We start from the raw sequence: 11967 nt of genomic DNA, 5'->3' as shown, positions 1-11967 counted from the left end.
CAAACGTTGATTGAAAAGCTAAACCAAATGTAAAAAAAAAACATCATTCATTTGAATACGGCAAGTTCGCTGAAATAAAACGTTTTCAACGAGAAATACCTGAAATGCAGCCTTCACATGCCACGTTGAGCCAGTGTTGTTCAACTATCGATAGAAAATAAAAATCGATACCTACTTATCTTGGGATTTATTCTCATTCCCATCATGATCTTCTTTGTATTATTTCAATGTAGGTACACACGGCCACAGCGTTAACTATCCATTTCTGTTCTTGCTCTCGCTCTCATTAAATAGTGATTCTTTGCGATAGAACAAGATAACATGGCCGGCAATGGGCAGTTAACACTATTACCGATAATACCTATTAAGTAAAAAGTTCATAAACTACTAAGAAAAGACTCACAGTAGCTGAAATGGTAAAGAAAGTATTGCAACTTACTTTAAATAAAATGGTATAAGTTTTATTATCCTCAAATGGAACCGATCTTGCATTCATCATCATCATCATCATCATCATCATTTCAGCCACAGGACGTCCACTGCTGAACATAGGCCTCCCCCAATGCTTTCCATGTTGATCGATTGGTAGCGGCCTGCGTCCAGCGCTTCCCTGCCACCTTTACGATGTCGTCGGTCCACCTTGTAGGTGGACGTCCCACGCTGCGTTTTCCGGTACGCGGCCTCCATTCCATCTTGCATTCATCATCTGGTCATAGTCTCTACTGCAGGAGCACAACCCTCTAATTTACCCGAGGTAAATGGAGGACTTGACCTACACCAGGCCTGGCTCACTCCGCGCGGTACATCCGATAATTACCTACAGCGAAGCGCCCCGCCGGCGGGTATTATAGGGTAACGGCACCAGTGGTCAGCCAGGAACCAGTGATCAGCCTATTGCGTTGTTTATTGGCCATAAATATCGCTGTAATCAAAATAACCAAAACACGGGCACTTAAATAGAAGCTCTGTTTCCTTATTGGTTCATGCATCATGCGATAGGAGCGGCAGGGGGTCAGGGGAGAGAAGTAAACACGTTCATACAGGTGCTGTCCGCCGACAAGAGCAGAAGTGTCATGTCCGCCATATTTTTTGTTTCACGTAGTGATCTTTTGAAAGGTGAGAAATAACATATTTTAGTATGAAATGTGATTGTGTTTTATAGATAATAACTTTATACATTACTTACTGCATTTAATTTTATGAAATTTGATAAAAAACATTGTTTTTTTACTTAAAAATTTGAGGGGCTGACAATTGGATACTGATTTTTTATGAAAGATCCAATGGACAGCCCTCGGGGCTGATTACTGGGTTTTTCTATTTTTTTTTTACAGTAAAAGCAAAACGAGCCATTAAAACCGTTAAATTTATATTTACATATTTAGTGAGACAAGTATTTCCTNACGGTCGAGATCGGTATACTAAGAGAAAATCAACCTTGCGATTTGAAAAAAATAAATAGGTAAAAAATATGATGTCAGGTTCAGGGATGCCAGAAGTATAAAATTATTTTACATAGCGCCTCTAGTCCCAAACTAAGCAAAGCTTGTAATTTAAACAAACATGGCAATGTACCATTCTGCTTGCTTATTGGCCGCTAAGCCCTTGGCCAACTCAGTAAACGACCAATAACGGACGATTGTCACTCAACCACAAAGTATCGAGTAAATTAAAAGATATTTTTTAATTAAAAGTATAAACCAATAATATTTTTAGTTAGATCAAATATATTTTAAAGTTAAGTTATACATAGATCGAAATGTATTTATTAGGTGATCAATATTAAAAGGCAAACTTGATATAAAAATCATCAAATTAACAAAATTAAAGATCAATAACTAAAAAAGAGGATCAAATATTATTTTTGTTTACCAAATATTAAAAGAGTATGTTAATCATAAATATTAAGTTACCTTAAATGAAGATCATTCATAATTTATCCGTAGATCAACTAATATAGACCCAATAATTAATATAAAGATAAAATATAATAAAATACATCATTTATTTTTAAAAGTGCACATACAAAAAAGATCAATTAGTTTTTAGAGGATCAAATAATATTGTCCCATAATATAATTATAAGCTGTAGAAATATTTTTTTGTGTGATTGTTTTGTGTGATTGTTTTGTGTAATAAATAGTATAAGTGTAATAATAATGTAGGTTCCCTACATGTACTTTTACAAGTATGGAACAGCCCTTTTGACTGCCTGGTAAAATATGTAGCGGGTATGTAACAACTTAACATGAATTTTCTGCATGGCTAGTAATATTAACGTTTATATCAATTTAAAATTAAATATTATCGCCAAATTGTTATCACCGAAAAACTTAGACTTGAACTGACTTGACTTGAAGAAGTAAGTAGGTAAGACAGTAAAATTATAACCCGTTGTAGTTGCCCGCAATATCGTAAGTATCGTAATATTTTTAGGATTCTCCGCAGTATGGTAGTATGGGTAATTATTATTTAAAAAAATAATTAACTTCGAACATCTGATTTAGAAGTAGGTTATTAATGCAAAGTTTTTAGTGCCGCAAACCCTTAGATATAGGTAAATCATTACATTACGAACGTCTGATTTGGAGGCAAGTATATATTAATATCGCAAACTGTCAGACAAAAAAAACCACACAAATTAAATAACGTGACATTACCCGCAATATGGTAGTATGTGTAATGATAATATTGTATTAAGTAAATAGAATTTACTGTATTCGTCTGAATTAGAGGTAGGTAATAACTCAAACGTTAAAACGCAAATCGTCAGACAAAAACCACAACTAGCATAACGTGACAACCTGGTATGGTTGCCCGCAATATGGTGGTAGTATGTGTAATGATAATATTGTATTAATTAAATAGAATTTACTGTATTCGTCTGAATTAGAGGTAGGTAATAACTCAAACGTTAAAACGCAAATCGTCAGACAAAAACCACAACTAGCATAACGTGACAACCTGGCATGGTTGCCCGCAATATGGTAGTATGTGTAATGATAATATTATAATAAAAAGAATTTACTGTATTCGTCTGAATTAGAGGTAGGAGTAGAACTCAAACGTTAAACCGCAAACCCTCAGACAAAAAACACAACAAGCATAAGGAGACAACCCGGTATGGTTGACCGCACCATGGTAGTATGTGTAATAATGAATAGAACTTACTGCATCTGTCTTCTTCTTCGTTTGGTTGAAGGCGATGAACTTGCGTTTTTTCTAATTGTCTGAATTAGAGGTAGGAGTAGAACTCAAACGTTAAACCGCAAACCCTCAGACAAAAAACACAACTGGCATAAAGAGACAACCCGGGATGGTTGTTCGCATTATGGTAATGTGTAGGTAATGATGATCTTCTGTTGAACCGCTTGAACGACGTTCAGCCAGCACCCAATATCTTCTGCTCCAATTTATTTATTTTCTTCAGCAAATGTTCCTTATCCTCATTTGACGTTCTTCGTTCGGCATTTTGACGACACAAAAACACTATTTTTAACACTGGGTACGTATTTAAGTAGAAGAAGTGCGAACTGGCAGAGCACTGAATCGTGACTGGCGACGGATACCAATGTCAAATGGGATGTAAACTGAGATACCCACAAAAAAAAAAAAAAAGGTTTTCCATAATGAATGCATACTTACCTACATACGTACCTCATTACAAATAAGTATTTTAATTATTTTTTCACTAGACAGCAACCCTAACAGCGTAAGAAGAGTTCAGAGGCACGCGATAGAAAGAGACAAAACTTGTAGGTGAATAAAATTGTAGGTACGTAGTGCTGTGCGAGCTGAATTCCACTGTATCGCGTCGTAGCAAGACTCGCATTTATTTAAATCGTCTTGCGGAGTAATCCTTCTGTACCTGTACTATTACTTATTCTGTGCCTACACTCCCGCCACTGGCCAGTCGATTTGGGGAGAGTCGATCTTGCATTGGATCAACTAAATAACGGATACTTAAAACATTAATAAAAAGAAAAATAATAATAATCATCATCATCATCATTTCAGCCACAGGACGTCCACTGCTGAACATAGGCCTCCCCCACCCACAAGGTGGACCGACGACCTGATAAAGGTAGCAGAAAGGCGCTGGATGCAGGCCGCTACCAACCGTGCAATGTGGAAAAATAATACTAAGGTATATTTAGTTTTTGTTTTCCAGCAGGATTCGCACCCATGACACGGTTTTAGTCCTGCTTGCGAACCACCAGGCCAAAAGACCATACTACTATTCATTCATCGACTTCTGCGCACACTAGTTTTAGCTAGACAGAGGATCCGGAAAGCATCGAGTTAATGACTAAACGAAAGCTCCGTGAAAGCTTTCATGTTTACCAGTTTTGGTTTTCTCCTTTGGCCAACCGTTTTTTGGGTTAAGCTCTGATATCCAAGCTCAAAGGAGTGACAGGTGCTTTCCACTTTCATCAAAGGGAATATTTTATCAAAAGCTATCCGGGGACATTGTTTAGCGTCCAGTACATCTATTCTTGGTCATCAGTTGTTATTTACTATGCACTTCGACCCACTTATAATGTATTTTTTTCGAATACCTAAATTTACCATCGTCATCATCATTCACCAGTAGGATTATACACTGTCAAAAATGTACCTCTCCCAGTATTTTCAACGCGGAGGCCTGTGTCCATCAAGTTACTTCCTGCCACCTTTATAAACTAATCTGTCCACCTTGTGGGTGGACGTCCCACGCTGTGATAGTCAGTATGTAGCTTCCATTTCAGAATCTTTCTGCGCCATCAGGAATTTCCTTTCATTTTTCCCCGGTTAAGTGCTCCGCCAATCTTACGACATCAGATCTGAGATATCCAAAGACATGAGTTTATGAATTCCATTCCCAGAAGACACGCCCTTGGCCGAATTAGTGCCCTAGACTTTCTCATAGGTAGTTTACCCAGCGGTAATGGGGGCTTTGAAAATTTATAGGAACTCAACCACCTTATCTTGTATCTTATCGTGTGAATAAACTGTGTAATCATAAGCATATTACAAACCACAACAGATTAATCGTGTGAAAAATAACAACAAATTATTAGAATTAATTAAAAATTAACCTCATTAACTCCAATTCAGACTGATTCATTTCTACTGTTTGAATATAAAGTACCTATTCGCTGAAAACAAAACAATATAATTTAAAAACTAAGGCTGGGTTGCACCATCTTATTTTAACTGTAACTGTAACAATAACAATAACCGGTGCTTTTTGTATGGAGTTTGACAGATTTTTGACTTTTGTCAAAGTTAAAGTAAACTGGTGCTACTCAGCCTAAATCTTTAATTCAGGTAGGTAGGCTTATTTTAACCGTTAACAATAACCGGTGCTTTTTGTATAGAGTCTGACAGATTTTTGACGTTTGTCAAAGTTAAAGTAAGAAGGTGCAACTCAGCCTAAAAGTTTTTTTTATCACCAAATTGATTAGACAGAGTCAAAACCCGCAGTCTAAAGTAGTCTAAAAACCAACCATTTGCAAGTCCCTGCTCCTAACTAACCTATCCACAATGGAACTATTTATTGCCGGAGCCTTATGCATATTCCAGTCCATGTAGCGGGCAAGCGTACACTTGACAATATTGCCACATAATCCATCTTTATTTGTCACGAGCGGTGATCTATGGGCACCACCGCACGACATTATTAGGTTTCGACGAGGATTAGAAAAATACGGGTCGGCTGGAAGGGACAGTTTTTATTTATTTGGTAGGTACCTATTTTTTATTTGTAGCTTATAGTTTGAGACTCACAAAGCATTAGGACTCAGTTTTACAGAAACGTGGTCTGCCGCAAGATTTCGAAACTTCATCGACTGGCATCGACTTCGAAAATTTATCATGAAACTAGCAATCCGCCCCAGTTTCACCCGAGACTTAAGTATACTTAAAAATCTTCCTCTTAAATATCTAATATATAAAAAAAACCGCATCAAAATCCATTACGTAGTTTCAAAGATTTAAGCATACATAGGGATAGACAGCGTCGAGTTTGTTTTATACTATGTAGTGATTATGGTAATATGCGACCTACTTAATAAATAAATAAAATAAAAAGTTATTTTTTTAGTAACAAATCTAATTTTTGTTACAAAAACAAAATAGCAGTTATTTTTAAATAAATGTTCTCAATTTATTTCCAACCAAATCAAATTAAAATTAGTTTTCTCTAAATTACTAAATTCAATTCACAATGATCTCAAAACTAATTCAATCAACCAAAGTGACCTGACTAAATGGCTACGAGATTCGTAGCGGCCTCGTAGCACTTCGTAGACATGCACGATAGAGGCTTCCAGCTACGGGCTACGGACCATTACTTGTCCGCCTTAAAAGGCTTCACTCAAGTGCTGTTTTAGTGTAATAAAGTTCCACTTTGGAATTAAGTAGTGACCTACTACGAGTCTTCACCTAGTAAAGTAACGTTCAGAAGGTAAAATGTACATCTATACTAATATTATAAAGCTGAAGAGTTTGTTTGTTTGTATACTTGAACGCGCTAATCTCAGGAACTACCAGTACGATTTGAAAAATTATTTCAGTGCTAGATAACCCATTTATCGAGGAAGGCTGTATACCTTCACGCTACGAGTATAGGTGTACCAGAATCTCATGGCAAATAGGGAAAATAAACTTTGTTGAGAGCAATACTGGGGAAATTGGAATAAACGATCTTGATACTATTTAATTTTTTACTTTTATTACTTTAATATTAATGAACATGAAGTACGAATATACATTTTAGGTAGGTATGTGTATGAAGAATGTTGTTAGACATCAGATTTTTAACATAGGTAAATGTTTTGGAAATTGAATAAATCGTATATTACTTTAAGTAACTAATTTTATTATGCATCATCTAACTTATCACTTCATTCAGAACTAGAAAACGATTCTTAAAACTCCACTTGCATTTCTTGTTTTTCAATAAACAGATGATCAAGATAAAGAGGTACTGTAAATAAATTGCTCTTCCAGCATTTCAATGGAGAAGTTCCTGATGTTAAAACAATATATTTCTCTGAATGGGATTAAAATATATACCAAAACTAAAAAGACGGTGAAGTTTTTATTTAAATCGATCAAGAAATGTCTGAGAAATAAATTATTTATATTACCTACATATTTTCGCGTGGAACTGAAACATAGGCGGTGCCGTTCTTTTTGTATATGGCCAGGTCTGGGATATTTTAAAAAAAGGTTACAAAATTTTACTAAGAAAGAATCTTGAGTGACCCTAGCTGAAAAATTAAAAACTGCTAGATTTAAAAAAAATAACCTGTCAACAGCACTGGCTGGATCAGGGGTGATTTACTGTTTGTACTCCGAATGACTGTCGTGAATACACCGATCAAAATGGCGTGAATAGTTATGCGCAACTTTAGGGCCCTGTAACTTATTTATTTGTAGAGATATTTTCATGATTATTTTACAATTATTATTAGTTTTACTTATATTTATTTCAAGTTTATTTAAAAGAAAAAAATTGGAAACTTCTTCATTATTCAATCTTGCTTTGATGAAATCTTTTTCAATTTTCTTTACATGGTCATAACATCTGCACCAATTTGTGAGATATACCTGAAAACCCCGATAAAGCAGCTATTAAGTAAGAATAATATAAAAAAACCCAACCCTCCTTCTGACGCAGTTGGGTAATAAACTAAATGTATCAAAACATTTCAGTCCAACTTACTGTCAACTCGACGACGCGCTTTAGAATCAAAGATTGACTTTGAATTATGCCTTATTTTACAATTCACATTGAAAACAATATGCTTTGCTTGAACTTTTTCGACTTTTTCAGAAAAATAACAAATAGTCAAGAAGAGATTACAAAAATTTTGCAGCGGCTGACAGATTTCATAATTTTCTTTGACAGGTGACAGTTAAACCATAGACAATTGCCATATGAAAAACACACTTTTCCAATATTTTTGTTTGCCATTATTAATTTCCCATATTTCGGGTAATTTTCCCACGTAAATAACTGAGAACACTGGTCTTTGACGTATTATTTTTTCGAGTGAATGACGTTTGATTTCAATTAATTTCAATATTTTAATGTCGGGAAATAAGTGATTGGATTATTATTTTACCTGTGAAATGTGATTCCTTAATTTTTGTTTGTTCGAACAGAACGGTTTTTACACAATTTCATCACACAAGACATGTCGTATTCGTGTTGTTTTTTCGCTGCTTAAATGTGTCAACTGTGTGAAGTTTGCTCTCGAAGTGGTGTAACAGGGAGTGAATGTGTGCGTGCCGGCCTGTACGTACAGGCAAGCTGGTGTATCCTAATGTCACAGTATTTTGTTGATGAGACTCCGTCCGACTTTTTTTATAGGTCCATGAATAGAAATTAAAACACAGCAATCTTGTTACGCCATTGTAATGCAACAAAAGACAAAAGTAAAAAAGTAAAATAAATAGACAAAACCATAAATAATTAAAAAGGAGGTTTGTCCACACCGTATGTATTCCATCTAGAAATCAAATTCAGAACTTCTCAGTTGAGTTTTACTCTCAAGTCGCTCGAGTTTGACCCGCTCTTCTGCCTCATATTATTCGTTGATAACCTCTGAAGTATGTTTAAGTTTTCTCATATAAAAGCTTTCAAATCAGACCACAGTTGGTCCATTATTAATCCTTTCAATTAATATAGAACTACGGGTCTCTACACGTGACAAGTAGGTAAGTATTTTGAATGATGCTTATAAAACAAAAAACAACTCCATTCCAGATAAAGGTACCTAGCTAAAATAGTTTTACAGCTGTTCAAAATAATTAATATTTTCAACAATAGCCAACTCACAATCAGCCCGCCTGACTGTATAATGACTGCCACTGGAAGTAGGACACATTTGATATAATTTTAATTAACATAAAGTCTACTTCGTTCGCAATAATGGCGGTAGAACATGCCCATGTTATGATAATTTAGCACTTATTCATTTGGGTGCGGTTATTGCTTTATTAAAATGGCATGTGTGGATTGTGCTAACAGTATTACTTTTTTTATGGTGGTAATATTTGAATTTACACGTGATTTTTGCGTTTTTGAAAATGTTTTATTCTAGAATTAGTTTACCGCTTTTTTTACCTACTTTAACACTTTAGCTGCCGGTTTTAAGAAATCATAAAAAAGATACTTGTAATTTATGACTTTCTTAAAAAAATATAATTTTAGGTTCAAAAAGTTGCATTATCTATTTGATCTCGTTAATAACAGTCCAAATTATTTACAACAAGCAAACAATTCATTATCTTTTCAATTTGCCTAAGAAGTTAGGTGAAGACCTCAAAATTTTAGGTTGAATAGCTGAAAGCCATACTCACCTATTTTTAGCTAAAAATCTAACGCCTCCAAGAAGACGTAGACAAAACATGTAATTTTGTTAATGATTTCCCCGAATTTAGCAGCCAATGTAGTAAGATTGGTCTATCTTTGTACTAAAAATAAACTTTGCGACTTATATGCCCCTAAACGTTGTTTCAATACTTCACAAACTTAACCTAACATGGTTAAACATTTACATGCCCTGCTTCTTTATATAAACACGTGGAGCGTATCAGGATAGATCAGCCAGCACATGCCACCTTCAAGGTAGAAAAATTACAAAATTAATGATGATGTTTCTGAAGTGTTAATTTTTAATGAAAAAATGTTATAAATAATTTAAAAAAAATCAGATGTCATAATTCATCCAGAGGACTAAAATATACCAAATAACCAATAAATAACTAAATCGTTTAAATTTTCCTACATATTTTTGTGCTATACCTGCGTCAGGTAAGACACACGAATGTAAAATAGGTTCCTAGTTTGCATTCAGCATACTTATTGTTAAAAAAAAAAAATTTTTTATTTGGTAGGTACCTTGAGTTGAGTAAATTTTGATTGACCTCTATAGCAACCTAGGCTCTTTCTACAGCCCACAAAATACAGATACATTTGCGGTGGTAAATACAGGTACATTTTTATGATAATGTCTTTTGAGAAAATCTTAGCTTCTTTTTTTTCAGACATCTTATTAACCTTTTTCCTGCCACAACCCAAAATGAACTGGCTGTTCTTGTCCAGTCTCTGGCACATCTTTATTTGAGAGGGCGTGTTGTCGACGCGAGCCGAGTTCGTTTTAATTAAAAGCGAGCTAAGAAACTCTGTATCGTGTGAGAGGCGTACTCTTTCCTATCAATCTACTTCTTCAATGGACATAATAGAACCTTAAAGCTAAGCATACTATAGTTTTGTAATTATCGGGACACAAGCTTCTTTAACCTTTTTCCTGCCTCAAGCCAAACTGAACTGGCTGTTCTTGTCCAGTCTCTGGCACATCTTTGTTTGAGAGGGCGTGTTGTCGACGCGAGCCGAGTTCGTTTTAATTAAAAGCGAGCTAAGGAACTCTGTATCGTGTGAGAGGCGTATTTGACGAGACAAGTTCCACATCAAAGAGTGCGCGTCTAGTATACCTACTTAGTGAAGTTTAATCAAATATGCTACAATCTTAAGCGAGATTCACTGGTGCCTGTAGGGTACTTTGAAATAATGCTTCCCTACTTGTTGGTAATTGAAACTTTGTCATTTAACCTTTTCGAGTCTTGCGAGCTGTAAATAGAGCAATTCATATATTCCACTTTCGTGTAATTTTGAGTAATAAATTTGAACAGATTATCAAGGTCATAGTTTAAAATGTTCGTAGTACAATTAAATATCTATTACTAGCTTTTGTAATAATACTGTAAAGTTTCATCAAAATATCCGTTCCGCAGTTTTTGCGTGAAGGAGATACCTAATAAAGTACAGACAAGTTTACAAATGAAAAAAAAAACGTTGTTTTATACATGATTGAAATCACAAGAAACAAATGGAATTGCAACAGCGTGACAGGATTAACACGTACCCGATACTTACTCGTAAAAACTACAACAAAATCATAACCCTCCTTCCGGCGCAGTCGGGTAAATACTAATTTCAATCAATTTTATAACTTAGATCAAGATTATTAAGCTCAAAATTGTTTGAGAAAGCGCGTCGTTTTGTTAACCGCCTATAACTATAACCATCCAAACTTTTACCAAAGTGTTAATTTGATCAAAGGCGATGTTTAACTGCGGCAATTCAATCAAACACTCCGTTCTCTAATCGATCTGAAATTATTTAATAGCTGTAATTATACGAGTGTAATGAACGCTCTTATCCCTTTGTTATAATAGAAAGTTCAATAATCCAAAGAGCTCTTATACATAATTAGCGGCCGCCTGCGACTTCATATGCGTGGATCCCGTTTACCTCCTTAGGGTTGGAGTTTCGTAAAATCCTTTCTTAGCGGATGCCTACGTCATAACATCTACCTGCATGCCTTTCAGCCCGATCCGTCCAGAGGTTTGGGCTGCGCGTTGATAGATCACTATGTCAGTCAGTCACCTTTGAGTTATATTTGTATAATAACTCAAAGGTGACTTGTCTTTATATTTAGACGTATGGATTGTGATCTTAATTTTCTTTAGTATATCAATCTGAAGTCTTTTGTCGTCTCCCTGCTCAGGAGCCAAAAGGTCATTGCAGACATAAATCAATTCGGAAAGGGATCAACATCGTATCGCCTTTTGCGAGCTGTCATCGCCGTTCACACGCTGTCAATCGCGAGGCGAGGCCAGCAAGGCGTTTACGTTCATTGAAGTAATATTACTACGTAGTACATTATAACTCAATGTTTACGTTACGGTGCGAATAAGTATGCGTTGAAGTATGAAGTTACTTATAAATAATACTGATCGCCTCGAGTTGATAGATACGGTTACGAGCTTTTAGACTAGGCGCAGACCCCCGATTTTTAGTTGGCCGATAGTTGTGCCCGATTTTAAATTGTATGAAGAATCGGCCAAATCCAATCGGTGTAATGTGTATACTTCCATACATGCCCATACTGATCAACCGCCCGACTAAAC

Source organism: Ostrinia furnacalis, unplaced genomic scaffold (assembly GCF_004193835.3).
Source record: "Ostrinia furnacalis isolate ACB-3 unplaced genomic scaffold, ASM419383v2 OfSCF7242, whole genome shotgun sequence".
Classification (NCBI taxonomy): Eukaryota; Metazoa; Arthropoda; class Insecta; order Lepidoptera; family Crambidae; genus Ostrinia; species Ostrinia furnacalis.
Note: the sequence above shows the minus strand (reverse complement) of the source record.